This window comes from Arvicola amphibius, chromosome 3 (genome assembly GCF_903992535.2).
Source record: "Arvicola amphibius chromosome 3, mArvAmp1.2, whole genome shotgun sequence".
Classification (NCBI taxonomy): Eukaryota; Metazoa; Chordata; class Mammalia; order Rodentia; family Cricetidae; genus Arvicola; species Arvicola amphibius.
This window is the reverse complement of record NC_052049.1, coordinates 187075330-187087818: the sequence shown is the minus strand read 5'-3', so window position 1 is coordinate 187087818 and position 12489 is coordinate 187075330.

Here is a 12489-nt window from a genome sequence, read left to right as displayed (position 1 = left end):
TCTCAGGGTTGATCAGAACCATTCTACCAAGACCTTGATCTCAGGGGTCTAGTTCTCAGAAAATTAATTCCTGTTGTTTCAATTCTCTCTTTTTGGGTCTTCATTATGCCAACCCTAGAAACTCATGGTGATGAATGATTCAGGTGACATCCAAGGGGTAGAGCACCCTGAGGCAGGAGCACCCCAAGACAGGAGCACCCTGAGACAGGGGTACTCTGAAACAGGAGTACCCTGAGACAGGAGCACCCTGAGACAGGAGCACTCCAAGACAGGAGCACCCCGAAACAGAAGCACCTCAAGACAGGAGCACTCTAAGACAGGGGTACTCTGAGACAGGAGCACCCTGAGACAGGAACACCCTGAGACAGGAGCACTCTGAGACAGGAGCACCCCGAGACAGGAGCACCCTGAAACAGAAGCACCTCAAGACAGGAGCACTTCGAGACAGGAACACTGGGATAGGAGCACTCTGAGACAGGAGCACCCCAAGACAGGAGCACCCTGAGACAGGAGCACCCTTAGACAGGAGCACCCCAAGACAGGAGAACCCTGAGACAGGAGCACTCTGAGACAGGAGCACCCCAAGACAGGAGCACGGGGACGGGAGCACCCTGGACCCTCAGCACCCCAGCAGTAGTCCCCTGCTGGCACAGGAACAAGAAATAAAGTTCTCCTTTACATAAGGTGCTTGTTGGTCTCTACCACATTCGGACATGTGGCTGAAGCTGCATTCTGACAAATGCACGATCTAAAGTGCTCTGTGTGTCCCCAGGGACCTGAGTCCCCAGGCAAACAGACAGAGGCTGCATTGCAGTTTTGAGGCTGACTTCTTCACAGCATTCATGTAGACACATCTCCTGCTAGGCTTAAGGTTTCTCATTTTCTTCTTCTTTTTGTGTGGATGCACATGGGTGTGGGTACATGTAGAGGTCCTAGGTGGATGTCGTAAAGGTTCTTTTACCTTATTCTCAAACAAACCCTGATACTGCTCACTGCCTTACTCAGGAGATACATCCCAAGGCTAGGATTACAGGCAGGCTGCTATGCCCACTCGGGATTTACATGGGTTCTGGGGATCTAAACTCAGGTCTTTTTGCTTGCAAATCAGGCACTTTAACTGCTGAGCCACCTCCTCAGCCTGACCCCTGTGCTTCTTAACTGACTTTGGGTGACAGGCGGGCTATCTTTGTCATTATACCTCGGCTTCTAGAAGCGGCACCTCAATCTCCTCTTTCATGGTTATGTGGGTTTCCCTAGCAGCTCTTAGCTGTGGCCAACCTCCTCCCATGTACACACACAGAGGCCAGAGTTCAACCATAGTGTCAATCTTCAGGAGCTGTCTACATTTTTTTCTGACAGGCTCTGTCACTAATGATTTATCCAGGTTGACTGGGTAGCGAGCCCCAAGGAGCGACTTAAGCCCGTCTCTCCATCACTAGGGTCCCCAGCGCTAGGGTCCCCACACTTGGCTTTTTTTCTCTGGGTCCTAGGGCTCAGACTAAGCTCTTTATTTTAGTACAACAAGCTCTTTACTGATGGAGTCGTCTCCCTCATCCAATGCTCTTTATGAGGTTATATTGGATTGGGGCCCTCCCTATAATCTCATTTAATCTTGATTACCTCACAAAAGACTGTTTCCAAAGGCCACCACATTCTGAGGTCCTGGGGGGAGGGGCCAGGCAAGACTTCAATATATGAATTTTGGGAGAATACATTCTAACCCACAATAATTGTCTGATCTAGCAATTGACCTTAAGATTGAATTGTTTTAACAGATGATTGTTGTCTGCCTCCGTGGACGTGGCTGGGTGGAGCAGCCACGGCAAAGGTGACTCACTCATGTGGCTGCAGAGTGAGGGCCTCAGGTCCCTCACCACAGCGTGGGAGGAGGCACCGCAGGGTGTGAGTGCCAGGAGGAAGAGGCCAGGGGAAAAAAGAGGACATACCTTTTCCTAGGAATAGATGGCTAGGAGGTTCACAGTGGCCTCTTTCTGTGCCTCACTTGCTGTGAGGACTCAGGCGGCTGTGTGTGGCTGAAATCACAGCCGGGAAGCACAGCTTTTGAAGGGGACTGAAAATCTCTAGCTTGAGAAAGTCAAGCCCTACTGGCAAAGAGACTGCTGTTTCAGTAAATACATGTAATTTCCTGTCCAATTGCCTTCCAGTTACCTGTGCTCACACCCGTGGGTTGATGAGATGTCAGCTTTGGTCAGAGAAGCTTGGTTTCAATGGACAGCAGTTCCTGGAAGGGACACATAACTGGTCAAACTGCTGAGAATTAGCAACTAGTGACTGCTCGGCCATAAATTGGGTAGCTGTGTTTACCACCCCTCAAGGCAGGTGGAAAGAATGTAAGAGCTGGAGAGGGGTGGAGTTTTGTGGACCGGTCTTCTGGGCGTGGCACGGCTGTTGTGTTCCTTTGTTGCTGTTGTTGTTGTTGCTGTTTGTTTGTTTGTTTTGTTTTTGAGACAGGGTTTCTCTGTGTTGTAACAGCCATGGCTGTCCTGGAACTCACACTTTAGACCAGGCTGGCCTCGAACTCACAGAGATCCGCCTGCCTCTGGCCCCTGAGTGCTGGGATTAAAAGTGTGCACCACCGCCACTACCGCCTGGTGCTCTTGTACTTTTGAAGTCATAAGGTTGTGACTATTTAAACAAGACTGGGCCTGTTAGCATTCCCTCGTGGATCAAGAGGGGGCTCTTAAGGCCCTGCTCCTCCCTGAGGAGTTAGAGGCAGTCAGTGGTGGCTTGGAACGATGCTGTTCACGGCTGTGTAGCCCCTGGTCAGTTGTCCACACTCCTGCTTGGGTTTCTCTGAGGGCAGAAGTGGGGACAAGGGACTAGAGTGCTTTATTTGGCAGTGGGCATTAGAGGACTGGAGGGTGGAATCGCAGAGAGTGTGTCCCGCCTGGCAGAGGTTCAGCAAGGGCTCTGAACCTCAGGTTCATACTCCTAGCTAGAGGCATCCTCCCTAGAGCATCCTCCTGGCATCTTCCAGACACGGCCTACCCCTGCCAGATGACTCTTGCAACAGGACCCCAAAAGAATGTGCAAATGTTCCACAGCCCATGGCTGCCACCGCAGGAGCACCCCAAAACACCTGCTGTGCCACCAAAGGAGCAGGGGTCAGACTGGCTGCCACCTGGCATCTCTGACAAAGAGTCGACCAGTTTTGCTCCACCTGTGTGGGGATCCAGATGTGTCAGCTCCTGCCTTTCTGTGTCAGGTGCCATAAATTTACTTTAGTGGATGCCAAAGGCCAATCCTGCACCCTGTTTGCCAGCCTGAAGGGCAGCCAACATGGCGGCACTCCAGAATTGTCACTTCTGAGGGCCCCTGGGAGACTGAGAGCTGCTGTGGGGTCCCCACCAGACCCAGTCTAGAGAGGAGGGCCCTTCTCCTGCTCAGCTAAATGCTGGGCACAGAGGAAACAGGCTTTAAAAAATGAGTGAGAATACAAAATAAAATAGTCTTTTTCTGGGTTGTCCACCCAGGCTAGCCCCAAACCCTAGCCACCTCTGAGTGAGGCGGTGTCTCTTTCCCTTTCCAGGAAGCGGGATTGTCTGTCCATGGAGAGGTTTGACCTGCTTGCAGCCATGGATCTTCAGAAGCCTATGGATTCATGTTAGAATTTATTATCTCTGCTATCCGGAATCAAGCTGAGGGCTTCACGCACATCAGCAAGTGCTTCGTGGCTGAGCTGCTTCTCCTGCCCAGCATATTTTAAACACACAACAAACCAGACACAAAGGATAGCAATGACTTACAGATACCTATCAAAGGGAGTTGAAACACAGCTACTGAAAACATTAAAAATGAGCTGGATAGTTAGCTCAGCAGTTAAGAGTTCTGGCTATTCTTGTAGAGGACCCGGTTCGATTCCCAGTAAACACACAGTGGCATGTCTGCAACCCTAGTTCCAGGGCATCTGATGCCCTCTTCTGGCCTCCATGGGCATGGGAAACAAAGAGGTGTGCAGACATGCATGCAGGCGAAACACTCATACATAAAATAGAAAAATTTTTTAAAGTCAAAATTAATTAAAATTTGGTCATAGTGGGTGCTTGGGGAGTCCCGTACCCCAAAGTGGCTTCTTAAGAAGCTGTGGACCCAAGGTGGGGACTGAATTTGAGTCTGGTTAAGCCCATGAGCAGAGGGGGCATCTCCCACTTTACAGTCATTTCATGGGTGGAACTTCCCTGAGCCTGGGCAGGGCAATCAGTGTGTGTAGGTTTCACTTCCTGCACAGCTTCAGCAGAAGCTGCAGAGACAGAATGGGGACTGGGGGACCAGCTCCGACCCTGGGTAAGCCCCACAGCTGCAGAGACAGGGTGGGGGCCAGCTCCAACACTGGGAAAGGCCCCCAGCACGTAGAGTTCCGCATCCCACAGACAAAGCTGCAAACCCGGGAAGGAGGCCCTCACTGACAAAAGACAGTATTTGGACGACAAAGGAAGACTTGAGAGAGAGCCTCAGGCCCGAAACACCGGTCCGTGGGAGGCAATGACTCCTCAGCCTTACACTGAAGATTGTGAAAACCATCACAGAAAAGAAAGGGAGGCTTGAATTTTAAAAATGCAAAGTATAAAAAGAAAAACTCAACCAACTAACTTCATATGTACAAGTCTCAGCACAGAAACATAAACAATGTGAAAAACCAAGACCTACGTCCCCTACAAACAACAACCCCCTAGCGTGGTGGTTTGAATAAGAATGGCTCTGAAACACTCACGTGTCTGAACACTTGGCCCCTAGGAAGTGGCACTGTTAAGAGGCGTGACCGTGTTGTAGGAGGTGTGGCCTTGTTTGAGGAAGTGTGTCACGATGGGGGAAGGCTTTGAGGTCTTATATCCTCAAGCTATGCCCAGTGTGGGACACAGTTCACTTTCTGGTGCCTTAGGATCAGATATAAAATACTCAGCTACCTCTCCAGCACCACGCCTGCCTGCATGTCACCACACCTCCTGCCATGATGATAATGGGCTGCACCTCTGAAACTGTAAGTTAGCCACAACGAAATGTTTTCTTTTTTTAAGAGTTGCGTGGTCATGGTGTCTCTTCACAGCCACAGAAACTCTTAACTAAGACAGCTAATGACCACACCTAGTGAAAATGACCTGGGAAACTCTCAGATAGAAAATTCAAGGACTAATGATAAGCACGGTCAAGAAACTCAAAGGAGATATAAATATACTTCAAGAGAATGAAAAAAAAGAGTAATGAAATAAAAAATCAACCCAAGAGATGAAAATAAAATTCAACAAAGATATAGACTTGCTTAAGAAAACCCAAACTGAAAGTGAAAAATTCAATGAGACAAATATAAGCCTTGGTGGAAAGCCTCACCAACAGAATGGAGCACACAGAAAACAGAGAACCAGGGATGGAATTGGATCGCTCAGTAAAGGTGAATGGCCAATCTTAAATATATATAAAACATGCATTTACAGAAATATGAACAGAAACTGGGAGAACTCCATGATACAGGAAAAGCTTTGGGTTGCGGACGTAGAGTAACAAAAGAACACCACAGCAAAGGCATTGGGAATATTTTCAATAAAATTGTAGAAGAAAATTTCCCAAATCTAGAAAAGACAGAAGCAAAACCCTCCTCAACATAGTCGAAGCATTAAAACACAGACTAATTAAGTCACGGGAGGAGGGGCTGGGGAAATGGCTCAGCAGTTCACAGCACTGGCTGCTCTTGAAGAAGACCGGGGAATAAGTCCCAGCACTCACATGGTACACACAACTGTCTGTAACACCAGTTCCAGGGGGATTCTACACCCTCTTCTGGCCTCTGCAGGTACTGCGTGTGTGTGGTGCACTTGCATGCAGGCAACATTTACACATATAAAATGAAATAAATAAATACAAATTTAAGCATCTCAAGAGAGAAAGGTCAAGGAACTTATAAAGGCAGTCCTATCAGACTGACACTTTGTTATTTGACATAAACTTTTAAAACCAGAAGGGCCCGGAAAGATGTGTTCCAAGCTCTAGAAGACCATGACTATCAACCCCAACTATTATACCCAGCAAAACTATTTATTAAAATTGAAGGAGAAATTAAAACTTTCTGTGATAAAAATAGGTCAAAGAAATTTGCAACCACTAGTCCAGCCCAGAGTATACTGATAGGAATTTTTTCAGTCTGAAGACAAGAATAACACATCAAAAAGTCATGGGGAATAAAGAACAAGCCCAGAACAGTTGATCAAAGGAGATCTAAAAAAACATCAGAAAACAATAGGAATTAGTATGACTCTTTCAACAATAACTCTTAATGTTAATAGTCTCAGTTCACCAGTAGAGACACACAGACTAGCAGGTTGGATTAGAAAACAAGATGCATCTCTTTGCTGCCTCTAAGAAACACATAACCTCCCGACTAAGACACCACCACAGAGTGAAAAAATGGGGAATGGAATTCCAGGCAAATGGAACCAAGAAACTGGCAGGCAGAGCTATTGTAAGATCTGAGAAAATAGACCTCAAACCCAAATTAGTCAGAAATGCACCCACTAAAGGAAATCCCCCAGTGGGATACTACAATCCTAAGCATATATATATATATATATATATATATATATATATATATATATATATATGTATGTATATATACACACACCAAACACCCAATTTCAAAACAGGACACTGTCAAAAATAAAACCACACACCAGATTGCCCCCAACACAGTGATAGTGGATGGGTTCAATACCCCACTCTCACCGGTAGACAGGTCATCAGGACAAAATGTAAGCATAGAAACATTGGAGTTAAATGACATCATAAATCAAATGGACCTAACAGGCATCTCTCTTAGTTACTTTTCCATTGCTGTGGTACAACACTATGACCAAGGGAATGTATAAAGGAAGCATTTAATGTGGTTTACAGTTGTGATCTGAGAGAGTCCATGATGCCAGAAAGAATGAACAGCTGAGAGCTCACATCTTGATCCCTGGCCAAGAGACAGAGAGAGAGAGAGAACTGGGAATCTCAGGAGTCTTTGGAAACCTCAAAGCCCATCCCCAGTGACACAAGTACCCCCAGCAAGGTCACACCTAATCCTTCCCAAACAGGTCCACCAACTAGGGACCAAGTATTCAAATACATGAGCCTATGGGGGCCATTTTCATTCAATCACTACATAAAATTCCACCCAAATACTAAAGAGTACACATTAGTCTAACAGCCCATAGAACTTTCTCCAAAACTGGCCACATAGTAGAACTCAGAGGAATTTAATCCTATACCCACACACATATAAGTTGGGGAACATCACCTTAGGCAGGCAAAGATGTGCTGCATTTGTTGCTGCTGCACTTATTTAAGTGTTGCTGTTCCACCTTGCTTGACTAAGGTACCTGATTGGTCTCATAAAGAGATGAATGGCCAATAGCTAGGCAGAGAAAGGATATGTGGGGCTGGCCAGCAGAAAGAATAAGTGGGAGGAAGAATTTAGGCTCAAGAAGAACGAGAGAGAAGAGTGAGGAGAGAAAGAGAGGGAGATGCCTGGGTTCAGCTACCAGACAGAGTAGGGCACACAGAAAGAAAGGTAAGCCCCAGGCAATGGTAGATAAAGAGAAACAGGTTAGTTTAAGTCAAAAGAGCTAGCCAGAAATGAGCCTAAGCTAGGCTGAGTGTTTATAACTAGTAATGAGTCTCTGTGTCATTATTTGGGAGCTGGTTGTGCCCCACCACAAAAAGAGTAAAAGCCTGGTACACATTTAGGCAGCTCTAAGTTGACTCAGTGGGTTTAAAAAAACAAAACTGAACACACACACAGATCACACACACACACACACACACACACGTGTGCACATACACACATTTCTTTTCCATGTGACACATAGCAGGATCCACAGCAGGCTAAGCACTCAGTGATTCCCAACAGGGTGGTCCCCCTCCTTCTACTTTAAGTCACCCAACAGCTTTACACGCTCTGGGGCTCTCGGGCTCAGCGACCCTTCTGACTTAGCCCTAGGCTAGCAGCAGCTCAAGGCTATGCTACATTGTCCCCGCTGGTCACCTGGTTCTACCTTTTTTGTAGGCAGGTTGCTATCTCACACCACCTGAGAAGAAAAAGCCAGAGTATGGAGGAATGAGATAGACAGACGATAGACAGGCAACAGACAGACGATAGACAGATGATAGACGGACAATAGACAGATGATAGACAGAGAGTCAGATAATTTTTACTGTAACTAAATCATTGTTCTATTAGTATAGTTGATATCTTACTGTGCTTAATTTATAGATTAAACTCTACCATCGATGTGTGAGATCAGAGATCAGGCTGTGCCTGGCTCTAAGTCGTTCCATGTTGTGTGACGTGCTGGTTCCCGGTGACTCCACTGGACCAGGTGTTGAGTGTCACAGGGGAGGCAGACGATTCTGCACCCTGCTGTGCGTGCTGACACCACCACCTGGACAGCAGCACCCAGGAGGCTCAGGCTGATAACTTATCCCTAACAATGAAAAGACAACACACTGATAAATCCATCAAAGCAGACGTTGTGAGCACAGCGATGGCTTAAATCCCTACCAGGAAAGCAGCCTGAGGGTTCACCCAGCACACGAGACTGTCAGGACTGCAGTGCCTCTCCTCTATGATGGGAATGGCCCCGTGGCCTGCCATCTGACCTCACAGTGTGCATGTCGAGGACCAACGGGCAGAGAACTCCCAACTGCCCCTGCGGCTTTGTTGCTCAGCTCAACCCCACAGCTTGGCTGTTCTTAGCCCTGCCACTGGGCTCCTCAGTCTCATCTGACTGCCTGCCGCAACCCACCCTGCCTCCACAGGCCTCTTTAACCCTTTTTTTTTTAAAAAAAGTGTGCATATAGTTATTTTGCAGTCTATATGCACACTGTTGTGTTAAGGTATGATTTAAAAGCTAGCATTAGCAACGAAGACAAGAACAGAAGAAAATGTGATTGCCAGTGGCCAGCCATCGAGGGAAATCTGGACTACTCGGTCAGCTTCAGCCAATGAAATTGATGTATCTATGTGTTTATTGGTGACAGAAAATGACTCAGATGCCTTCACCAACGATGACAAGGTAAAGCCTATGGAGATCTCTATTGGTGACAAATTTGCTGCTCTGGCTGATGACTCTTCTCTGTCATCTCCTCTCATGTAGGAGGAGATGCTAAATAAAATGGAACTCACTCAAATATAGGAACCCCTTACATCTTATTTGGGTGTTTCATGAAGTTGGTGGACCCAGCAGGCCTAAGATCTTATCTGCGGGACTCTGTCCCTATAGTGGTTCTGCCTTCTCAGGCTTCAAGGTCCTGGTGACAGATCCTTCTCCTGCCAGGGCTGGTCGCTGTTGAGCCAAGAGGGATGAGGACCTGCCAGCACACGGAGTTGGTCTACGTGTATTCCGTGCTGTGACCTTGGAGAAAAACCCAGGGCTCCAGCTTTAACACATGAGCAGGTGCTGTGAAATATTCAGTGGGTACTTGTGACACTAAAGGGGTCTGGAGGCCAGCATGCACTTTCACATGCACCACAGAGAGCCACAACAGTGCCTGCCACGGCACACAGATGAAGGTTAATAACACTCTGATGTTGGTCACCTTGCACTTTGAGGCGGGGTCTCTTGTTGACAGCTGGGCACCCTAGTCTAGCTGACCCACAGACTCCTAGGAATTCTCCTGTCTCCACTTTCCAGTTCTCTGTGGGATCTCTGAGACAATGGATGTCCGCCATCTCATCAGGCTCTATGTGGATCTGGGGCTGTAGACTTGGGTCCTCGTGTGTGTGTGTGTGTGTGTGTGTGTGCACGCGCAAGTGCGCGCGGCAAGCGCCTTATCCTCTGAGCCCCTTCCTCAGACGCCCGCAGTTCCAACGCTTTATTAAAATGTTTAGATCAACTCTGGTCTAGTAAGTTTTAGTACCGTGCCTTGGACTCCCTGTTCTAGGCATGAGAACTCCCTTTGGAAGACGGCCCAGAGCGTGGTTGTGTTGTCTCGTATACAGGTTGAGGAAATGGGTTTTCTATTCATGGGCTGCCGTCATCCTGAAGGCTGATTCCACAGGGAACCTCCCCAGTTCCATGGTCTGTTCTGTGCATGGTGTTTGCTTGTCTTGAGGCCAAGAAAGTCCTCGGACAGAAGTGAAGGTGTTTGCAGTAAAAAGTTACAGGGCTGTCTTGATAGGCGTGGTGAGTGCATAGGCACTCGGGGTGGGGGCACAGCCTCATTCCCTGCCAGCAGTCCCTTCCTGTGTTCCCATGCCTGTGCTTTTTGAAGGGTCCACAAGTCCATCTTTGTGGGGAGGTCAAGGTACAGGACTTGGCCCTGAACACAGGTGGTTCAGTCAACGAAGAAAGGAAAATGAGGCAAGCTGCTGTGAGCAGCTTCTGAGGGTGCAGGAGAGAAGGGAGCCAGCCTCTGACAGGACTAAGGTAACATGTACGGCTGAGCGGCATGAGGGAGGTCAGCGAGGATGTCCTGTGGGTGGCACAGGAAGAGGGAGGCCCTATGGCTGGACAAGTCAGGTAGGTCACAGTCAGGGAGGACATGGAGACAAGAGCAGAGGCATAAGCTCAGGCAGGCTGGCTAGGCCCCAGCTCTGCTCCACTGAAGCCTGAGGCTCTTCCTCCTGTGTAGGCCACCAGGAGAGCCAGTATAGCCAGCAGTCTTGGCTTTGGGGCATCTTAGTGAGAAGTGCGCCAGCCGCCGGGTACCCCAACAAGAAGCCTTTGCCTTCACTTTATTCAAGCGGGATTGGCCGCTCTGAGGCTCAGAGTCATGATTTGAAAGTCATCGGATATAAAAACCTAACTGCAAGACTGGTGGTGGTGGCGGCACACGCCTTTAATCCTAGCACTCAGGAAACAAAGGCAGGCAGAGCTTTGAGTTCAGGGCCAACCTGGTCTACAGAGTGAATTCCAGGGCAGTTAGGGCTACACAGAGAAACCCTGTCTTGAAAAAACAAAAACAAAACCAAGAGAAAACCACCCCAGACCAAACAAACAAAAAGCACCACCATCACCACCACCATCACCGCCTCCATCACCACCACCACCACCACCACCATCACCACCACCACCACCTCCACCACCACCACCACCATCACAGCCTCCATCACCACCACCACCACCACCACCACCATCACCACACCACCACCACCACCACCACCACCACCACCACCACCACCCCCACCACCACCACCACCATCACCACCACCACCACCACCACCAGCACCACCACCACCACCACCACCACCACCACCACCACCACACACCACCACCCCCACCACCCCACCACCACCACCACCACCCCCACCACCACCACCACCACCACCGCCAGCACCACCCACCACCGCCACCACCACCGCCACCACACACCACCACCACCACCACCACCACACACCACCACCACCTCCACCACCACCACCACCACCACCACCACCACCATCACCACCACCATCACCACCTCCACCACCTCCACCACCACCTCCACCATCACCACCTCCACCACCTCCACCACCTCCACCACCACCACCACGACTACCACCACCACCACCACCACCATCACCACCACCACCACCTCCACCATCACCACCTCCACCACCTCCACCATCACCACCTCCACCATCACCACCATCACCTCCGCCACCACCACCATCACCATCACCACCATCACCACCACCACCACCATCACCACCACCCCCCCAACCACCCCCACCACCACCACCACCATCACAGCCTCCACCACCACCATCACCATCACCACCACCACCATCACCACCACCAACATCACCACCACCACCACCACCATCACCACCTCCACCACCACCACCACCACCATCACCACCTCCATCACCACCACCACCACCACCACCACCACAGCCTCCATCACCATCACCATCACCACCATCACCGCCATCACCGCCACCAACAAAAACCCTAATTGTAGTGTTTGTCCTGAGCCTGGCTCATCCTACTCAATGCCTGGCTTTGTTGAATTCTGCAGAGAGTGTAGAAGCTACGGACAGGCTTAGTGGGACCCTGGCAAGCCTGAGCCTCAAGGTTGGCAGGGCGGGGGGGGGCATGTTTTGCCCTGAGGGCTCAGAGATCTGATTCTCACCATGGCGGTGCCCACCTGGTCCCTGTGTGCTAGACAACCAATCACATTCACTACTGAATGCACTTCCAGGGTTTGGAGGAATGAATAATATCTGAGGGCAAAGCCAACTGCTAACAGACTGGCTGGGGTCCATGGACTGGCTGCTTGGTCTCCATTGCTCCTAGTGTGTCTTGGAGGAGGAGGAAGAGGAGCAGACTGCTGGGCTACAGTGCAGAAACAGAAAGGAGACACTGGACTACTTAAATGTAGCTCTAGCTTATGAGATGCTTATTCATGTAGCTGTTGTGTGCATGTGTACAGGTGCACATGTGGGTTGTTTGTGTGTGTGGGCATGTGCTGTGTGTGCATGTTTATGTATGTGTGTTGTATGTGTGTAGTGTGTAT